The following is a 22,977-nucleotide window of genomic DNA, read 5'->3' on the forward strand; positions in this document are numbered from 1 at the left end:
AAAGCAGGGCAGTGGTGGCATACGCTTGTAATCCCAGCACTTGGTAGGCAGAGCTAGATAAGTTTCTGTGTGTTCAGGGATACAGCCAGTACTAGATACACATGACTTTAATCTCAATATCAATCATAGAAAACCTAGAGGCCTATACAGACAGGCTGTGATGAGGCAGTCATGTGGTTGGGTTTACAACCAATGAGAAGGCAGGACAGGAACTCTATATAAAGACTTTAACACAGAAAGTAGCTCTGGTTCGAAGAGTTAGGACTACCGCAGGGGGAAGGGTAAGGTTTTAGCTCTTAGTTCTGACCTCTTGGCTTTCTTCTTTGCATTGGTTCTGTGTTTCTTATTTAATAAGACAGTAGGTTACATCTACACAAAACCTTTCCCAATAATCTGAAATAATATAAAATATCTTGGGGTAACACTAACCAAACAAGCAAAAGACTTAAATGATGAAAACTTCAAGTCCTTAAAGAAAGAAATTAAAGAAGATATCAGAAGTTGGAAAGATCTCTCATGCTCATGGATTGGAAAGATTGAAATGGCCACTCCACCACAAGTGATTTACAGATTCAATGCAATCCACATCAAAATTCCAGCAAAATTCTTTACAGGCCTTGAAAGGATAGTTCTCAACTTTATATGGAAAAACAAAAGCCCCAGGATAGCTAAAACATTTCTGAACAATAAAAGAACTGCTGGAGGTCTCACTATACCCGATTTTAAGTTGTACTACAGAGTTACAGTAATTAAAAACTACATCATATGGTAAAAAAAAAAAAACCAGACATGCTGATTAATGGAACTGAATTGAAGACCCAGACATAAATCCACATACCGATAAACACCTTATTTTTGATAAAGAAGCTACAAATACATACTGGAAGAAAAACAATGGTGCTGGTCAAACTGATGTCTACATGTAGAAGAATGCAAATAGATTTACAGTTATTACCCTACACAAAACTCAAGTCCAAGTGGATCAAAGATGTCAGCATAAAACCAGATACACTGAACCTGGTAGAAAAGAAAGTGGGAAATAGCCTTGAACCCATTGGCACAAGAAACAGTTTTCTGAACAGAACACTGGTTGTACAGGCACCAAGGTCAACAATCAATAAATAGGACCTGATAAAACAGAAAAGCTTCTGTAAGGCAAAAGAAACTGTCACTAGGACAAAACAGCAGCCTACAGAATGGTAAAAGATTTTTTTTTTTTACCAACTCCACATCTGAGAGAGGACTAATATCCAAAATATATGAATGACCCAAGAAACTAGATTTTAAAAAACCAAATAATCCAATTAAAAGTAGGTATAGATCTAAACAGGGAATTGTCAGTAGAGGAATCGCCAATGGCTGAGAATCAGTTAAAGAAATGTTCAACATCCTTAGCCATAAGGTAAGTGCAAATCAAAACTACATTGAGATTCCATTTCAGAATGGCTAAGATCAAGAACATAAGTGGCAGCTCATGATGGCGAAGATGTGGAGCAAGCAGAACCCTCCTCCATTTCTAGTGGGAGTGCAAACTTGTATTGCTACTATGGAAACTGATACAGTGGTTTCTCAGAAAGTTGGGAGTTGAGCTATCTCAAGATCCAGCCTGGCCACTCTTGGGCAAATACCCAAAGGGTACAAAATCCTACCTTAGCCATACTCAACCATATTCATTGATGTTTTATTCATAATAGTAAGAAACTGGAAACAACCTAGATGTGCCTCAATAGAAAATTGGATATAGAGAACAGGATATATTTATTCAATGGAATATTACTCAACTGTTAAAAAAATGGCACCATGAAATTTGCAGATAATTGTAGATGGACATTTCCTGTCCCATCTGCCTGTTTCCAAATACCTGGCAGCCACTTCCCAAATAATTGACTTCGAGGCTTAATAATACTTATAAATTCTTGGCCAATAGCTCAGGATTATTATTAGCTAATTCTTATACTTAAATTAATCCATATTTCTATGTATGCTTAGACACATGGCTTGGTACCTTTTCTCAATATCATCTTGCTTCTCTGCTTTTGTCTGCAATTCTCTAACTCCACCCTTCTCCTTCCTATCATCCTTAGTTTGGTCACCCTGACTATGCTTCCTGCTCAGCTACTGGTCAATCAGCATTTTATTAAACCAGTTCAAGTGATAAATCTTTACAGTGCACAAGGGAATTTTTCTGCAGCAGATAAAGGATATAACTAGGAAAAAAAACAACCTCAGCGACGTAACCCAGACCCAGAAAGATGAATATGGTAAGTATTTTCTTATAAATGGGTAGTAGCCATTAAGTAAATGATAAGCAAACTATAATCCATAGACCCAGAGAGGTTGAGTATAGAACAAAGGTCTAGGAGGGATAGATGGAGCTTCCTGGGACGGGAAAATGGAATATATTTCACAAGTGGACAGGAGGCAGTTAGGGACAGGAACGGGAGAGTCGGATGGGGAGGAGGAGAAGAGATTGGTTAGAAGGAGAGAATGCAGGGAGAGTCAGCTGGAATGAGAGGCATTTGAGGGGTGATATGGAGACCTAGTGCAGTAGAAACTTCCTAAAATATATGAAGGTGATCCTAATGAGCTTGCCTAACAGTGGGGGTTATGGAGTCTCAACTGGCCATCTCATCAAAAACTGAGGCTTCCCGTATCAAGACTGGGTTGCATTCAATTGAGTTGTTCACCGAAAGGGGCCCCACGGAAATCCACAAACATCGAAGGCTAAGACATTCTAAGACAATGGGATGCTCTCTGCAAATTGACAGTGAGGCCCCACTGCTGAGGACAACACCCACTAACACTTTTTTTTAAAAGACAGTGTCTCTCTATATAGCCCTGGCTACACTGGAACTCACTATGTAGACCAGAGTGAAGTCAAACACAGATAGATCTGCTTGGCAGTACCTCTAAGTGCTGGGTTAAAAATATGATCCACTACACCTAGTGTGCTACTTGTCTTTTTGCCTCTTTAATTCTAACTAGTTTTTTGTTGCATTGCCTTTTTAAATTATTTCTTTCATTTTTGATATTATATTGCAATTAAATTATTACCCCTTCCCTATCCTTTCTCCAAATTTTCCAATATCCCCCTCTTTGCTGTCTTTCAAACCCATGACCTCTTTTTCACTAACTGTTGTGACATACATACATGCATATGTATGTACATTCCTAAATACACAAATACACCATGCTCAGTCTATATAATGTCACTTGTATGTATATGTTCAGGACTGATGTCTCTTTTCTTTTTCTTTCACTGATTCCTTCTTTTTCTTATATGTCCATCATTCCTCTGGAGTCTGCCCTATAGTTTGCAAGCTTGTTCTGTTGACTTTTGATATTTCCTTTTCACTTTCCACTCTCAAATCTAACATGTCCCTATTAAGACTCAGATATGAACTCATAGCTCTCTCTTAGTTTCTGAGCTCAGCAAATTTCTATGCCACATTATAGCAAATGAAACGAAGCATATTCTGGACTTCATATCCAAACATAAATGCCCTAGCAGAATATATACACAGTTGTTGTATGTACTCTCTTATCATGAGAATAGATTAAAATTATTTTTAGCCATAGGAAAATCTTATAAAGCCCGAATGCTTTGAGGTCAAAGTGTCATGTTTTTACTGTAACATTCAGCAGAAAATTATCAGCTTGTACTACCTGAGAATCTGATAAAGTTTAATCTTGTCCTTAATTAAAAACACCACTTCCTAATTACCATTCGATACTCCTCTTACAGAATCTAAAAATATGGCTGTGAATGAAATTCTCCTGAAAGTAATGTTTGTAGTCATTTCTGGGTTAAAGAATGAGATATATTTCACTTTATAGGAATATGTTTCCTGACATTTGTCCTGTTGCATTATGATCAAAGAGTCGCAGTGCTGAATGTGGGAAGTTTGCAAGAAGGCTGACTAAGTGATTACATAAACTTCTAAGCAGGGACATCCTCCATTATGTTCCCTGCCTGTGAGAAATCCTCTGTGGGCTGTATCTCACAGACAGAATAGGTTTCTAGCTACTGGGAACCCACAGGCAGATTTTAGAATGTTTATTAGTGTAAATATATATAAAACTAGGTCATTGACAGTGAACTCAAAGAGATTAGGTTGTTAGGGACACAAACAGGAATTTTTAATCACATATTCCTTCATAAGTAGATGAAAAAGATTAAGGTGGGTGTTAAGTGAGGGTCCATTCTTTAACCTCGTTAGCCTAAAATTCACTGTACTGGCTTCAAAGTCACTCTACATCTCCAGTCTCATCCTTCTAAACACTGAGGTTACAAGCATGAGTCACCATACTTAGATGTAGAAAAATCTTTTATTTAGTTAGCTAATTACTTTTGTTGATAAAAGATTTCACTATGCATTCAAAACTGGTCTTGAACTCAAAGGAATCCTTCTCCTTCAGCTTTCCAAATTCCAGGACTGCAGGCATGCAATACCACACCAGGCCAGGTGGTGATGATTTTTGCTATTAAATATAAAGCTACAGTCTGTTTTCAGATATTTGACCTATTAGAAAGCAAGTCAGCCTCAGAAATTATACAACTTCTGAGTCATATTTTGTATGTCTCATCTCCCAACCAGTGATTGAATATGCTTATTTTGTAATGGCTTAGATGGTGTCATGTTATTGATTTTCTCATTTAAAATGCTTTCTGGGGATACTTTAGGATATAAAGTCCAATTTTTTGGGATTTTACATTTATTGATGTTTAAGCCTTGCATAAGTATAGATATATTCAAAGAGATTTATATTAAATTATGCTTTATATCTTTTATGAATGAATCATCATTTCATTCCAGTATTTTTTTATTCAAATATCACATCAAAGAAGTTTTCCAAATATACCCTGTAGAAAAATCTACCTTACCTTCTTATGTACCTGTATCTTGCCTGACTACTTATTTCATATTGGTATAAAGAATTTTATATTCTTTGTATGTGATATAACATCACCAAAAAGCATGAGTACACTGATTGCTTCTTTTCTTCCTGTCTTAGTCTTTTATTGCTGTTAAGAGTCACCAAGACCATGGCAACTCTTATAAAGAAAAACATTTAATTGGGGCTGGCTTACAGTTCAGAGGTTTAGCCCATTAACATCAAGACAGGAAGCATGGTGGCATGCAGGTAGACATGATGCTGAAGAAGGAGCTGAGAGTTCTACATCTTGATCCACAGGCAACAGGAAGTGCATTTCATACTAGATCTGGCTTGAACATTTTAAACCCCAAAGCCTGCCCCCTAGTGACACACTTCCACCAACAAAGCCACAACTACTCCAACAAGGCCACACCTAAGAGGGCCACACCTACACTGCCACTCCATATGGGCCTCTTGGGGCCATTTTTATTCAAACCACCACATTCTACTTCCTGGTCCTCATAGGCTTATAGCCATATAATATAAAATGCATTTAGTTCAACTTCAAAAGTCCCCATAGTCTATAATTGTCTCAAACTTGTTTAAAAGTCCAAAGTTCAAAGTCTCTTCTGAGACTCATGAAATCTCTTAGCCGTAATCAGCTATAAAATCAAAATGAAAAGGCAGATCACATACGTCCAACAAACAATGGCGTAAGGTATACATTACCATTTCAAAAGGGAGAAAGGGAAAATTGAGAGGAAATACTGGACGAAAGCAAGACGAAAAACCAGCTGGGCAAGCTCCATACTCTACATCTCCATGTCTGATGTCAAGATGTTCTTCAGATCTCCAATTCCTTTCAGTTTTGTTGTCTGCAACACATTCCTTTCTCTTGGACTGGTTCCACTCCCTGTTAGTAGCTCTCCTCGGCAGGTATGCATGGCTCTGGCAACTCCAACATTTTGGGGTCTCTAAGGCAATCAAAGCTTCACCTTCACAGCATCACACAATGGCATCTCTTGGCCTCCATGCAGGGACACCCATGACACATACCTGGCCTCAGTGGCGATCCTGAGTCACAGAGGGAGATTCCATAACCACTTTCTTCTATTTTTGACTCCAAAGCCAGAACCACATGGCCAAAACTGCCAAGTTCTGCTGGTTTCTGGGAATGGAACATGGCCCCCTCATTTGATTACATCAGCAGCAGCTATCTGTTTCCAATGGTTTCCTTTACTGCCTAAGCTTAGCTGTCCTGAAACTCAATCTGTAGATCAGGCTGGCCTCAAACAGAGAAATTTATATTATATTAATTTATATATATTTATAGTCTGGTCAAAAAAGACTCTTTCGTGAATAACTGATCCATAGTATTGTCTATAATGCTAAGCAAAAGACTGGAAATAAGTGATACTCAAAATGAAAACAGTTGAATAACTTTGTATATATTCATGGCTTAATCAGTTCCATAAATACTTAAAATAATGTGTACATGATTCTTGGTAAGTAGAATTTTCTGTTGTTGGAATGCTATGTTAATAAAGTAAAAGCTAGCATTATATTACATTACGATTATGAGTTTATATTTATACTCCTGAAGCACTGAAGAAACATTCCCTGTTCTATACATTTGTAGCACGTGTGTTTGGATGGAGACACTATGGATTATGCTTTATTCTTTTTAATTTCTTGTCAGAGGAAATAAAGCAAAGAGGACAAAAAGCAACACAGAACTAAGTGTCACAAACTGATCATCTGTCATGCTAAAATGCCACAAATATGAAGTCTTTAGTAATAACACTTAGGCTTTCATCAGTGTTCACTATGTGCAGGGATTATTTGAAGTACTTTACTGAAACAAAACTGCCAAATTTTCATAACTGCTTAACTAAACTATCATGATTATAATATGCAAATTATAGCAATGTCAGAGAGAGATTGGTAGAGTGGCCAATGTCACCAAGCTGAGAGGTGGTGGACCTGGACTTTGAACACTTGTCTAACTTTGGCTAAATATCTTAACTTTTAGGCAAGAAACAGGCAAGTATATGCTTCTGAAATAAGACTACTTCTGAAAGAAGGCTACTGATGCCTGAACTTTCTCCTCTGGCAGTGGGCACAGCACTTTTCAGCACCCTGAAAACTAGTCAGCAAGGAGGAAGCTACAAGTTCATTTCCAGTTTGATTTGCTATATTATGCATCCAATGTATATAAGGTCCTCAGCAACAGGGACCTGTAATCTAGTGAAAATTATAGGAATGGCAAAAGCCTGTATTATTTGAGGAGCTTCTGGCACCTCTCTGACAAACAATTTGTAAGGAGGTATCACAGACCTGGCATTAGTTAGGGCTTTTGTTTACTATCCCATGGCTGCTGGGAATATGTTTTTCTTTATTTTTTTTTCAGTCATGCCTGGTATCTCCCTTCATTTTTTAAATATAAATTATATTTTTAACTTGATGGCAAGACAGTAATTTTCCATGTGGCTTTTTCATATCCTCTTTCTCTTGGTTAACCCTCTGCTATGCCTCTTCTCTCTTCGTCTCTCAACTACTCTTTCATCTGATCGTTAGTCTTAATTGTCAACTTGACAGTCTAGAGTCACCAAGAGAGTCCCAGTAAGGAATTATCTTGTCGGGTGTGCTTGTGGGTATGTTTGTAGGAAATTATGTTGGCCACATTGACTGATGTGAGAAGACCTGTCCACCGTGGGTGGCACAATTCCCTAGGGAGCAGATCCTGAACTCGGTATGATCAGAGAAGGTAAGTTGATGCCAAGCATGCATGGATCATTTCACTATTCTCTACTTCTTGACTACGGAAACAGTGGAAGCACTGTTCTGTGGTGACTTTTCCACAACAGTAGACATAGAATTGTGAGGTAAAAGCAGCCCTTTTCCCCCAATTTCTCTTTTGATCAAGCTTTTTTAAAAAAAAAATAATAACAGTAACAGAAAAGAAACTAAGAAGCTGCTTAAAACTCTCCACCCTCAGTAGTCTTTGTCAGGCAAGAGGTACTCAATTGTGCAGTCATGTCACAACTGATATGAGGGAATACAACTGAATTTGAGATTCAGTCTAGAATCTCCACCTGGTACTGTAAACCTGATTTAAAAAACAAAAACATGGTCATAGACCCTTGTGGGGAGCTGAATACTGATGCTTAGTAAGTTGGCATAGTGTTAGGCTACTCTCTAAATATTTCATATCCATTTAAACATGCTGCTGTCGGCCTTCATCAGAGGAGTCTCTCTTTCCAGTGAACTGTATTGAATCCAGAGACTCATGGCTGCAAAAGGTACCTAAACTAGAGAATAAGTGATTGATGAGTACTCAACTCTAAACAAGACATTCATACAATGTCTAATCCCTAAAACTCTGAAAGGCTTAGGGAACACGGCAAAAGAGGAGGATAAAAAACATAACAGCAGGAAAAGAGGTAGAAGGTTTATGAAATGTCATCTTCTGGGCAAGACACAGCCAATGTAATTATGAACTCATAGCATTGAGTGTCTACAGTGGGTCAACACAAGAATGGACCTGTTAATAGTCAGGCATGGATGAACACAGGAGGTCAGTGTTACTCCTAACTGCTCAACTAATTGCTAGATAGATAGATTCAGGGTGAGGAGGAATCATTCCCTTCAGTGATGTATTCATCCCCACAAGGATCCAATGAATAGCTCCAGCCTAATGGTCACAGAGATGGCCCTATAGTTAATCTAAGTGAGTCACAAAACCAAACCAAAAGTCAAGAATCAGGAAAGGGTTTGATAGAGATGAAGGACAGGACTGGTAGGAATGAAATGGAGATAAAGATGATAGGAAAGAGAGTAATCAGAATACATTGTATACATATATAAAACTGCTGAAGAACAAAATTAATTAATAAGAAATATTTTAAATACAATGTTAAGTGATCATTTGCTATTGGGAAATGGTTCATTCTTTTGTTTCAGTTAACCAAAAAAAATATTTTGCATAAATTGAGTTAGTTACTGCTGGAATGTAAATTGTTGGGTTACAGAGTATATATTATTCTGGAGATAATTACTGTGTCTTGGTGCCATGCCAGGTTGCTCTGACAGCAAATGACCTTAATCAGAACTTCATAAGAAATCTATTGAACCTAATCTCATGTTTTATCCTATGTATATAATGTTATTAGAACACTGTGTCTCATAACAGTGTACCATAAACTATTTTCTATAAAAAATAATGCTGTTTACAGTTTCGTCAAAAATAAAATAACTACTGTTATTCAGTGAGAAAGCATGGGTTTTAGAAACCTTGGGATTCATTTCTTTGGATTTTAATCTATTTCAATGTAACTCTCCATCTATGAGAGTATTCAGGATGCTTATCATCTGGATATATGATTTATGATGGAAATTCAACTAAAAGGTTTTGAAATTTCTATGATGCTCAGTGCTTGAGAATTACAGACCCATAGAACTGAATGATCTGATTGCCATTTTTTTTTGAATCAAGAATCCCGGTATTTGTTATTTACTAATTATAACACACAAGTTAATTAATAGATGTAAATATGAATGCAGATACAGCTGACACTTTGGAAATGCCTTTAAAAAAAAATAGAGCTGATTCTACTCTCAGCGAAAACAGTTCAGGAAATTGAATTTAGGATGCCAGGTGGCACAATAGGTTATACATTAACTTGTCCCCTCTGGAAAATTAAATTTGAATTTGGCTCTGGTCACAAATGAAATGAGTCATTTGGTACATGCCACTAAGGATACTCACAAAGCCAAAATGACATTTCATTGAAAAATTACCCGTTAGGAAAAATGTCTGCAGTCACTGGGGAGTTTTCAAGAAAAATAAGCAAGAACATGGGACAAAAATGAAGGATACAGAGGAGCAGTAGAGAGTGTGGGCTCACAGAGAAAGGCTACAGGACAAACTGATTGCCAGCCAGAAACTCACACTAACCTGTATCCCAAGATCCTCGAACATTTTTATTTTCCAGGAAAATGTTGCTTTTCCCCTTGTCACGAGTTTAGCCAAATGCCAGTTTGTGTTAAAACATCATGAATTATCAAGCTCACTACAACACATTTAGTTATGATTTTAAACTTTATGCTTATAGCTTCCTGTTCTTTTAGACAAATGGACGCTACTATGATTTATCATTCTTTCATTTAGGAAAATAAAAAAATGTACAACTGACGAACTTAAAGATAACCTTAGTTTGTAATTTATAATATACTTTCATTGTGATGTGGTTGTTCATAGAATGATCTCACTGCAAGCATTTTGACAAGAAAATGAGACTAATAGAACATTAGTACTGTCCAAACAATCAACAAAAGCCTGTTGGAGAAATGTAATACACAATTATAAAATGTATCTTATTTCTCCACATTTAGCTGTTGTTTACTGGATTCTAACTAGTCACAGGTAACTCATTCTGTGGATTACCCAAGTTGGAAAGAGTACCTTTTAAGTCAGGCAATGACCAATTATATACATTCTTTCAAAGAATAATATCCAAATTATGTTGTACCCACTTCAGTTGACACCTTCAACAAGTGAGTGGCCATGGGTATCTAAACTGTTGCAGTCCTGTATGTGCTGGGGCAAAGCAAGAGACTATGGTAATTCTCATCCTATAGTTTTACCTTAGCAGAGAAATTCTAGCATGTTCTACTGTAAAAACTATATGACAAAAAACTATTGCATGACGTGAAAAAGTTAATTACAAAAATTTATTCATGGAACCCCTAAGACACATTTCTAATAATGCTTAATAAACAAAGGTCCTTGCTAGGCAATCTTATTAGAACTTAATCAAAAGGACAGACCCTATTTTAAGAGGATTAAGACAAATGGACTGCACAGCAAGATCTGAAATGAAAGTGTCATGCAATTTTCATATGCTAATTAATCTTTATGTAAATCAGACATTCAAATATGCATTTTACGAAAAAGAATGCATTGACTTTTTTTAGAAGTTATTTAGGAACACTGGCCCTAAATACAAATGCATTTAATATGTCCTATGATACAGGTGGAAAAAACAATTATAAACAACGAAAAAATATTAATATGATATTACAATTATCAAGCAATTGTAGAAACAGCACTCAACTCCTCCGTGAAAATGAAGCAAACACAGAAGAAAAAGCTAAGTATAGTTTTTATCTTCTATACGACCTAAAACAAAATTACCTTTCTTGTGTTCTGTTTGTCTCTTATTATCCTGGGAACTTTAAAACTAGAAAATGTAGTTTATTTGTGACAACAATATCTAGTCCTGGAATCTCTAGGAAGAGTTTATAACATGTGCAAATAATAAGGGACTTTCTTTGCAGTTTTCACATACAATGGGTAAAACTGTTATTTTGTTTTCATTATTTTCAGGATGTAAAAAAAAAATCAACGTCAGTCAGGAGAGAAAGACAGAATTGGCAATGCTTTTTGTTTCTCTTCGAGGTGATGGACATTAAGCTTGTGTCAACATCAACAAAAATTTCCTTAGCCTCTTACAATTGCATATTTCTATCTGAGAAATCTTGGAGGTACATACTACCTCTCAATGGTTAGGACACATTTTGTCAATTTACTGTCAAAATACTCATTCAAGTGCCAATTTGAAAAGTAATCAGTAGTTTTATTAAGAGTAAAATAACCCATTATTAGTTTTTTTAAAGGTTTCCTTTGTCACCTTTCAAATTGAGTTTTGAAGGTTTAAGTACTTCAAAATCAATAATAAAAATAGGGTTTTCAGAATACATTTTATTTGTCTTACCATAGCAGAAAAGAGATCCTGGGGATTGGACAGAGTGCTGTATCTGAGTTGGAGATTAGCTTCACAAAGAGAACAAAGTGTCCCTGTATTATCTTTTTCTAATATTTAACATTCTTTGAGACTCATAACTCAAATCATAAAGACCTTGAAGACACTGCACTAATGCCCTACTTTTAATGCCTCTATAATAATACCAGAAAAGATATTTAGCTTGCAAATTTTTTTTTAAGCTGAGAGTTGTAATGTCTTGTGGGACAGGATAACTGCATGTGAAAGTCATAAAATATCCAAAGACAGTACAAATTTCTGAATGCCCAACAACCAAAATGTAATTCAAAATCAAATAACATAGTCAGAGTAAGTTGTCTCTGTCAGTGCTTGCCTGTGTGGTGTCACAGGACTACACTGCAGTCTTGGTTCTGAACACAACATGAGCACCCTGTGGTATGCACATCATCATATCAGGCAATACCAACAATGCTGCCTGGGATGTGTCACTATAGATCTGAGATTATTAAACGGTTTGAACTGGAGTGTTTTTACTACATGTGATGTGGGTTTTATCTTAAATTTTGCTGTTTATATCCTTATTAATGTCTCCTTATGCAGTCTTGGCTGGACCTGAACCTACAATGTAGACAAGGCTGGCTCAAACTCACAGAGCTCTGCTTGTCTCTGCCTCTCAAGTTTTTCCAGGCTAAAGAGTCTTCCATAAAGACTCTTTCAAGGGAAGGCTCTGAGATTTAGATTAGGTTATGTTCTTATCATGAACCAACACCTTAACCACTTTATAATAAAGATATATTTCATGTTGTGACAATGATCATCCTCATGGTGAATTGCCTGGAAGGCAGCTACACGCTATCACTCTTACCCTGTATATTCTAGTTTGTTATGCAGCCATTTCTCCTTAATTAAAATATTCTCTCCTGGAGGAAATTTAAAGACTTGGAAGTAAATGAAACTTACAAGTCTCAGGGAGCCCATGAAACTTACAGGATTCACAAGACCCCTTACCCAAGGTTATAAGCACTTAGCAATTGCTACGGAGATGCTGCCATTGGCTCAGCTGCCTGTAATTACTACAAGGAGTTCCTGGTATGCTAGGGTGGACTTTTTGGTGATAGATCTGCTTCTGAGTCACTCATGGACTGGTAAGCAACCCCAACAAACTCACTAGTTGACTAAGTTAGACTTGAGTGGAATTATTTCTTAAGTCTGTTTTTTGTGCTCTTTCTTGGGTGAATACATATCTGTAACCGGAGTTTTCTCCAATCCCACTTGGGCCCACAGCTGCTTAGAACCAAGTAAACACACAGAGACGCATATTACTTATAAACTGTATGGCCGTGGCAGGCTTCTTGCTATCTGTTCTTATATCTTAAATTAATCCATTTCTATTAATCTATAAGTTGCCACATGGCTTGTGGCTTACCAGTACTTTACATTTTACTTCTTATGGTGGCAGTGGCTGGCAGCATCTCCTGATTCAGCCTTCCACTTCCCAGAATTCTCCGCTCTCCTCTCTTGCCTATAATATACTTCCTGCCTGGCTACTGGCCAATCAGCATTTTATTTATCAATCATTCAGAGGAACACATTCACAGCATACAGAGGGATCAATATCCACAGTAGATATCATTATTCTATATGTCACATTGTAAGACTAAAAATCAAACCACTCTGTGTAGTTTTATCAACATAACATGGAGAGAAAGGGAAGATGCCATACTGGGAAATAGTTGGTAGGTCTTACTATAACACATAACTCTTCCACTAAAAATTCACCAAACTGGACATTCAGTTTCATGCAGTCAAAGGTCATGAAGATTTTATTATTATACCTTTGCCATTTATGTTTTCCTTTTCTGGAACATCTACGACTCCTCTTACAACTCTGTTAGTAATCTTAACATGAGAGTGAGATATTCCAGAATACATATCATACCCAATTCCCCTGGTCTATATTTTAAACATTCACATGTTTGTCCCAGAATGAGAACTGAATAAATATTTGCAGAATGAGTTAATATACAATATCAACCTTTAAAATTTCATTTGTATATCTATAATATATACATAGTTCTCTAACATTTCATATACTTTTGAATATCAATATTAAGAGGGATTAAGATTTAACCTTCCTTTAATTTACTTCATTTATCTCTTTTTTTTTTTTTTTTTTTTTTTTTTTTTGGTTTTTCGAGACAGGGTTTCTCTGTGTAGCTTTGCGCCTTTCCTGGGACTCACTTGGTAGCCCAGGCTGGCCTCGAACTCACAGAGATCCGCCTGGCTCTGCCTTCCGAGTGCTGGGATTAAAGGCGTGTGCCACCACCGCCCGGCTTATCTCTTTTTTAATGTTAATTTTAGGCTTTGGATTCTTTAGCTTTCTACAACTGTTAAATGTCAAAATTTGCCTTGAATGATGTGTTTGTAGCTCATATTATGTAATCAGATCTAAAGCTGTACCTACCCCAAGGTAACTGCTGGCCAGTAGTTGTTGAGAAATGAAAAAATGTGGGAATTAATTATATAAGCTTATAGAAGAACTGTCTTGCACTTTCTGCAAGTGAATCATTCCCTCTCAGAAATACCTGAGAAGGCAGAAAGTCCTCTGAGACGGTGGTCATCAGGATAAAGTTATATATTAGAATAGGAAATATGTGTCAATGTGTCAGTTACAAGGTCTGGAAACCTTCTGCTGGATTCAGAATCTAGATCTTCTCATTTTATACACCCAATTTCTATTACATTTTAAATAATGAATAAAAATAGGACCAACATTTACATATTCCATTTTTCTTCTGTAGTTCTTTCCCTTAGGAAATTTATTTGAAAATATCAATTCTGATATATAATATGTTGTGGGAAATGCAGTCCCTTTCTTTTGAACTACATGATATCTACGCATTTACCAGTCCCATTTGTGGAATTACCATTTTTAGATTTCTGTTAAAGGCAGTTTAATAATTAGACCAATCTGAATTTAATTTAAAGTACTCTGAGACAGGAAACTCAGAGAACCTGCATTATAAATATAAAATTTCATAGGAGATTTTTAATATTTTTTTCATGTACCTAAGGAGGTAAGGCTTATGTAAGAGATGATTTTGATACCAAGTTAGGTCATAATGGCTAAATTTAATTTGCATTCACTTTTCCATTTCTATTCTTTCAGTTTATACTGAGTGTGCACTATGTGCTGGTAGGAATACTGACAGCAAACAATGCTTCAAAACTATAATTTCTTTGAAGTGACTGGAGGACATTGTGTTGAATTAAATAAGCCAGGTGCATAAAGAAAAAAATACATTGTCTCATTCATATGTAGAATCAAACGAAAGTAAGTGGATTTCATAGAACAGAGACTAGAATAATATATACTAGAGGCTAGAAACTATGGCAAAGGGGAACAGAGAAAAATCATCATAGAAGGTACCAAAAAATAGTTTGAAAAGAGGATTACATTGTTGTGTTCAGGCATACAGTAGAGTGACTGTGGTACATAACAAATTACTCCGTATTCTGTAAGGAACTAGAAAAAAGCAGTTTGACATTTTCTCATACAAAGAAATGATAAATGTTTAAAGACTTGGAAATGCTAATTACCCTGATTTGATCAGTACACACTATATACATGTCTCAAATTTCACAATCTGGTCTACAAATATGTCCAATTATGTCAATTAAAATGATAGAATATTTGAAGTTATGGGTAAAGTAATTGGTATATAATTTCATTACCCACTTTCATTTTAATTTCAAAGAATATACAATTTCTGACATATAATACATCAGACATATAGCCAAAAACGTTTAACAGCTTTTCCAATTTGCTGTTTAGTATAGTTAACTTGTACTTCTCTGAAACTGTGAAAGTATCACTAGAACATTTCAAAGCTGTAGCTCATCTTAACTGATCCAGTCAAAAAACTACTGAAAAGGAAATTCAACAGAATCAACGCTTTGCCTGTTGACTTTGTTGTAAAGGTAGAAACAGACAGGCTAGACCAAGGAATAATGACTCCTAGTTCATCTTCTTTTTATATGTTATGTTACATGGTTTCTAGCAGTGGACCTCTGCTTTCTTACTTTACTGAAAGAAGATATGTAAATATAATACAAAATTAATCAATTGCTCTATCAAACTTGCAATCCATCTACTGACATTGACTTGTTTTCTTTCTGGGTATACAATATGAGTAGAAGGCCCAATCTTTGTTGTTAGGCATAAATAAGCTTTGGAATGTAACCAAAGAATGGATCAGAACAAAGACAAAGTTCCTTGTTTGGGATGAGGGTTAAAAAGATGGGTGAAGCAATAAGCCCAGTAAGTGAGAGGTAGAGGCAGGAGGATTAGGAGTTTAAGGCCAGTCTCTGGTAGGTACATGGTGAACCTGATCTTGAGACCACCTTGGGCTACATAAGAGCCTGTTTCAAAAAGAAAACCAAACACCCTGAAAGACTGCTGGTACAATTCTGTCCTTTATCCCTCCAGAGGCTGATGACAAATGCTAAAAAGACTAAGGGTAAGATGGGGCTACATGTAGTCCTCCTTTGTGTTACCTGTTTTCTACTTCAAAGAAGAGATAATGGAAGACTAGGATCAATGTGCCAAACTGATAAATAAGTAAGAAGTGAACTAACTACTCTTTTCTTGTTTGTTTGTTTTGGTTTGGTTTTGGTTTTTTGAGACAGGGTTTCTCTGTGTAGCTTTGCGCCTTTCCTGGAACTCATTTGGTAGCCCAGGCTGGCCTCGAACTCACAGAGATCCACCTGGCTCTGCCTCCCGAATGCTGGGATTAAAGGCTTGCGCCACCACTGCCCTTATTTTTTCAACTTTGTGGTATATCTGTCTTAGTTTGGGTTTCAGTCACTGTGAAGAGACACCATGACCATGGCAACTTCTATAAAGGAAAACATGAAACGGAGGCTCGCTTACAGTCTCAGAGGTTTAGTCTCGGCAGGAAACATGGTGGCATGCAGGCAGATACGGAAAAGGAGCTCACAGTTCTAAATTTTGAACCACAGGTAACAGGAAGTGAACAGTGTCATTGGGCATAGCTTGAGCAAAGGAGACTTCAATGCCCACCCTCACAGTGACGCACTTCCTCCAACAAGGCCAAACCTACTCCAAGGTAGATTCTACTCCCTATGGGGGCCATTTTCTTTCAAACCACCAGAATCTCATTTAGGATGTTCAAAGTCTTGTAGAATCAAAACACATATGCATCCAAAATTGATTATTCCAATAGAAACTTATGAGAGATGGGTAAGATGAACCAGGAGATTTGTATTTCATACGGATGCAGGTGGTCTCCATGTGTAGCTCTAAGTGAGGAGGTAGTTATGTATTCAAATGTATTTTCTGAGTGGAAACCAAAATTATTACAGCCTCAAAAGTTTGTAAAAGATAAAGAAGTGTCTGTTGGCTATTTCTTATACTTTAGGTCTTTTGGGGGTGGGGAGCCCACCACCCAGCTCCCAAATAAATACATGGTGCTTATTCTTTTTTATGAATGCCTGGCCTTAGTTTGGCTTGTTTCTAACCAGATTTTCTTAGCTTAAATTATCCTATCTACCTTTTGCCTCTGGGCTTTTATCTTTTCCTCTTCTGTATACCTTTCTTTACTTAAGTTGTGGTTTGCTGTGTAGCTGGGTACACAGAGGCTCCTGGAGGCCTCTCTCCTTCTTTTCTGGATTTTCTCCTCCTATTTATTCTCTCTGCTTGCCAGCCTCTCCTGTCCTTTCTCCTGCCTAGCTACCGACTGTTCAGCTCTTTATTAGACCAATCAGGTGCTTTTGACAGGAACAGGAACACAGCTTCACAGAGTTAAACAAATGGAACATAAAAGAATGCAACACATCTTTGCATCATTAAACAAATACACCGCAACATAAATGAACGTAACACATCTTGAATATTCCACAAGTGTCAGTGTAGGTGAATAAAGAACTTGGTTTTAACCTTTTAAAAATTTGGACCTTGTTATTTTTCTTATGAAACTGTCAATAATTTGTTGGCGTTACTATTATCATTATTTTAGACAAACTCTATATTGCCTGGGCCACTCTGAACTTCTGCTCTTAAGCTATCCTCCTACTTCAGTTTCCTGAGTAGCTGGGACTAAAGCCAGGAGCCACCCAGCACATTTGTGTTAGGAGTCAATTACATTCCTCAAGGATTAAAAGATGTAATGAGTTTATGTTCTTAGTCTTGTAAGCACACATTCACTGAAAAAGTAAGTGAGCTAGTTCGGATTTCTATAAGATTTTATAAAGTATTCAGCACATTTTATTTATAATCTATACATATTCCTTAAGTGGCATATTTCCTATGGTGGTATAGAGAAGTGTTTTGATTAGCAAGTCAAATTGGTTTTTACTATTATAATGAACAATGACCGTATATATATACTAGTACAAATACAGTATGGGCTCCCTGATAGTTAATATGTAAAAATTATACATACAAATTTGTACATGGTGCAGGTATTTCCCTTGGCAGGAATATTTACCAGTCCTAACATATATTTACAAAGAAATATGTCTTTTGTTCCTTCATATATTTAAAAGTATTAATGAAATAGAGTTGCAAAGCAGTATGGTCCCCAATATTAATAACTCCTTAAAGAACTATTCTCTTGCAAATTACAAGTTACAGAGTTTAAATACAACATTCAAGTATTCCATGCCATCTTGAACTACATACACATAGAAACAATACTTGGTGATTATTAATTATTTCTTACTTTTGTTAAAAATGCAAAATAGATATCCAATCAGGTGAATAAAAACCCTGTCTCATTATTTGTACTCATCATTGTCAGTACTTTGTGCATTTCACTTATTGCTAAATTCAATGTAATAAATAAATATGTACCAGCAAACACCACTGAAAGCCAGACATATCTCTCTGTAGCCATGTCTATCACTGATTACTGAGCTGTCCAGTGTCTTTCTCATTATACCTGCTTGATGCCATAATTACAAAAATCTCAATTTTTCTACTTCTTAGGAGATTTATTCTATAGTTATTAAAATTAAAAATTCATGACATGCATGTTGTACTCATTCATTACAACGCTACTCCTCATATAAATATTTTGGATATATATTTTTTATATTGTACTAATTTTACTTTTTTAATGAAATTAAAAAACATATTATTATTGTTATTATTATTATTATTATTGTGTGTGTGTGAATTATGTGAGGGGCGACACGTGCTACAGCATACATATGGAATTCAGAGAAAAAAAATTTTAGGAGCCAGTTTTCTCCTTTCACCTCACGAGGGTTCTAGGAATCGAACTCTCAAGGTACCAGGTTTGCAAAGCAAGTGTCTTCATAGGCCGAGCCATCTTTCTGCCCCATCTTTATGGCTGCTGAAAGCTATGTTTTCAAAAACACTAATTTAAAGAAATTCTATAATCATTGTACATGAGGCATACCCAATATATAATGAGTTCACCCATTTTAAGTGAATGATAGGATTAGCTTGGAAACAAATGTGTACAATTGCACTCATGACTACATTGTGAAGAAATTATAAAATAATTCCAGCATTCAAAACTGTCACCTTAAACATTTTGTAATACATCTCTTGTAAATTCTCATCACAAACCTACAACTGTTGTTAAATTCACCTATTATAAAATTTCATATACATGTAATTATCTAGCATTCGATTTTTCTTATTAGCCTTGGGTTTCTTCTAGTTACTATATAGTGCTTTTAATGTGCAATCTTACTGTTCAAAATGGTTAGTTTTATTGTACGATTTATGCCACCATTTATTTGATCTCCAAATAAGGGGCATTGGGCTTTATAGTTTGTAGTGAACAGGAATAAGATGGCATGATTATTCATATGCAATTCTCTGTGTTGTTAGCATTTAGATATTACCTGGCCGGCCCCTTGGGGACCCAGCCTGTAAGGAGGCAGTACCTTGGCCTCCTCAAGCTCCTGATAACGTCATCCTACATAACCCATTTGTGCATGCATTTAGTTCACTTTAAAAGGTGGGCTCTGCTCACCCTTCTCTCTCTCTCTCTCTCTCTCTCTCTCTCTCTCTCTCTCTCTCTCTCTCTCTCTCTTCCTCTTTCCTTCCATAAGGGCCACTGAGAGCCATAGATAAGCTAATGAAACCCCGAGTGCCAGTCATGAGAAACTTCATTTTGAGTCATTGATAAGAGGAGACCAAGAGATTCCCAAACAATATAAGCTGTTGGCTTTGGTTATCCCCCAGAAATTGAACGTTTAAGTCTCTATGCCCGAAGACGGTTTGCAGTTCAGACACAGCACTCAAGGAATCAAGATGGATCTGACCCAGAAGCCTCACCCCTAATGACTAGATTTCCTAGTACCAGAACATGATATGGGAGCTGCTAAGATAGAAAAGGAATCAATAGTCTTATCTGGCTGTGACACCTTTAAACTGCAGTAATAACCAGCACGGTGAGCTACCTTCAAAGGCGCAATAGTGGCATTTATATCTTGGGTAACCAACAGCTATCTAATTGGACTTTTAAGGGCAACTCAATAGGAGGGAATTCATGCCTGGCACTGAAAATCTAGATGACCACGACTACCTGCAATTAGTGAGGTCAGGGATCCAAGAGGAAAACCTGCTGCTGCCAATTTCTTAAGCCTATATAAAGCATAACTAATTCTTTTATATTTATCCTTTTAACCACAGATAGGAGAAGCTTTCACTACTCATCAAAGATGCTCTCTGCAGTTGGTAGAAACCATTTTAGAAAGCCACAACTGATCAAAATGTCAATGACTGAATGTGGGGTGCTCAGGCCCAGCTGATAATGTCTATAACATGACCTCAGTACCCAAGGTTCACGGAATATCTCAGAAGAGGGGACAGAAAGATTGTAAGAGTCAGAGGACCAAGAAGACTTTCATGAAATTGTACCTTCCAGCTGTGCTAGAGAAGCTATCCCCCGTGAGATCTCATCATTATCATTGCATAATCAAGACCTGACCAATGACAGCACCAGCAGACAAGCCAGCCTATGCAGGAAAATCTCAAGAGTCCCACCCCTGGCTGAAGAACTATAAGCAATTAATGATGGCTGATATGAGGATTCCTCTTCTCCAAAGATCAAGCCTCATAATAGGTTATCCAATACCAAATGACCAACTCTAAAAACATACATATAGGATCCACAGTAAATGGATTAACATGTTGTATTTATGTATTTTTATTCACACATATATGCAACAATAATAATGAACAATTATATAAGATAAAAATTAACAATTATGTGATTATATAATAGATGACAATAATTTAAAAAATAATAATGTAACAATCATCATTTCATTAAAGAAAAAAGGGACATAAAATTGAGGAGTTGTTGAGCACAGGAATGTTGGAGGCAGGAGAGGGAGAGGAGAACTTATATAAATACAGTACAAAAATATGAAAGTTTAAAAATTAATTTAATAAAACATTTTGACCCTGCTGCAAGAATTCTTCAAGTGTTAAAAATTCAGGTATTACTTTTGTTTTTTTTTAATACATTATTTTGACTGAATGACCTACAAATTTGCCTTTTATGTATTAACTTATTTAAACATCTTCAAATGCTTTCAAGTATATTGCATTTTTTTTTTTTTTTTTTTTTTTTGGTTTTTCGAGACAGGGTTTCTCTGTGTAGCTTTGCGCCTTTCCTGGGACTCACTTGGTAGCCCAGGCTGGCCTCAAACTCACTGAGATCCGCCTGGTTCTGCCTCCCGAGTGCTGGGATTAAAGGCGTGCGCCACCACCGCCCGGCGTATACATCTGTTACCTTGGGTAGTATATAGGAAATTTTAATTTGAAGTGGTCCTTTGAATATTTCCTGGTCGATCTCTGATCTTCAATTTAAATATTGTGCTTAAGTTCAATTGTGCATGGACAGCTGTGCAGAAATAAGATTGAACCAAAAGAGGAGTACCTAATTGTAACAGACGGAGGGTACAATAGAGCAAGGGCCATCTCTCAAGTACTTCTTGGTTTTTTTGAACTCTGTTACCACTGGTGTGGGTCAAAGCCTGTTCTGAATGAGCATCTCATGGCCTATAATCAATGCAGGTATCAGAATTTCATTGTGACCATCTCTTATTATTACAGTAAGGGAACATCAGAATACTATTTTTGACTTAATGGTTGGCTCTGAGCAAAGGGATTATGATCACATGATCCATCCTGGGGACGAGGAACAAATGTTTCTGTTGCTCACCTTGGGGAAGAATGAAAGGTGAGAAGATGGAAGAACACACATCACTGACTCCTAAGGATCCTTCCCTTTTGAGGACGGTTTGATGAGTCCCAACAGGGCTTTTCCATTGTGAAGGCTCTAGGCTTGGTGAGCTTTTATGTAGAATTTCAGCACACAGTTTATGTCTTAGATCTCTCTATGAATAACTTACTGGGAGCTATTGTAATCAGCGGTGATTCAGGAGCAAGGTGATCTTTGTAAATTTATCTGGCAGACAATTTTAGATTAAAAAAATGCTTATTTCACCAGTATATTTAGTTTAGAATATAATCTTGACAACCTAGCTTTAAAATATTTCAAATGCATAATTTATAGTTTCATGTTTTGAAGGCACAATTAGGGCAGAAAGAAATGCTTTCTGGAGGCTTTCAAGTTAGTGAATTTTGTTTTCCACTGAGTTACTAAATGAATTGCCGAGCAACTAAAATTACTGCTTATATAAATCTTGTGAAACAAAAGTTATTAAATTCAGATGAAAATTTCACATAGGAATGTGTAAGGCAACAGAGAAACCATAAGACATACAGATAATCATCCAACCACAGCTTTGTCCACGGCTTAAGTTAAAAACTAGAGTTTTGTGGTCATTAGTTTATTTTTGGATGTCATTTTAAAAGCCCAAATCTTTTTATTCTAAAATAAAGACAATTGATCTAGACAGTGGTTATCAAACTCCCTAACACTGTGACCCTTTAGCACAGTTCTTTATGTTGTGGTGATCCACAACCATAAAATTATTTTGTTGTAATTTAATAACTGTAACTTTGCTCCAGTTATGAATTATCATGTAGATTTCTGATACACAGGATATCTGATATGCAACGCCTATGAAAGGGTCATCTGACCCCCAAATGGGTTGTGACCACAGGTTCAGAACCACTGGTCTAGAAATATAATAAAGAATGGGAGTAATTTAATAAAAATTTCTAATTTCTTTTTTTTTTTTTTTTACGACTGCCTACGGTGAATGAAAAACACCATCAGAGGGATAAACTGAGAGACAGGGCTTTGGTAGTAATCCCTTCACTGGAGTAGATTTTATG

The 22,977-nt window shown here is 36.5% G+C and overlaps 2 long non-coding RNA genes across 2 annotated transcripts in view; one reads left to right on the forward strand and one right to left on the reverse strand.

Moving 5' to 3' along the window:
- Positions 1-13,782, forward strand: part of LOC128119768 (uncharacterized) — a 39,515-nt gene extending 25,733 nt beyond the window's left edge. The window contains exons 3-5 of the long non-coding RNA XR_008221669.1: positions 2,085-2,261; positions 7,545-7,645; positions 10,914-13,782. This is a non-coding gene — a long non-coding RNA (uncharacterized LOC128119768). The remainder of the gene's footprint in view (positions 1-2,084; positions 2,262-7,544; positions 7,646-10,913) is intronic.
- LOC128119767 (uncharacterized) overlaps positions 1-22,977 on the reverse strand; it is a 564,116-nt gene that overhangs the window by 15,377 nt on the left and 525,762 nt on the right. The window lies entirely within an intron of this gene.

The sequence above is a fragment of the Peromyscus californicus genome, unplaced genomic scaffold (assembly GCF_007827085.1).
Source record: "Peromyscus californicus insignis strain IS unplaced genomic scaffold, ASM782708v3 Scaffold_24__1_contigs__length_46423439, whole genome shotgun sequence".
NCBI classification, from domain to species: domain Eukaryota; kingdom Metazoa; phylum Chordata; class Mammalia; order Rodentia; family Cricetidae; genus Peromyscus; species Peromyscus californicus.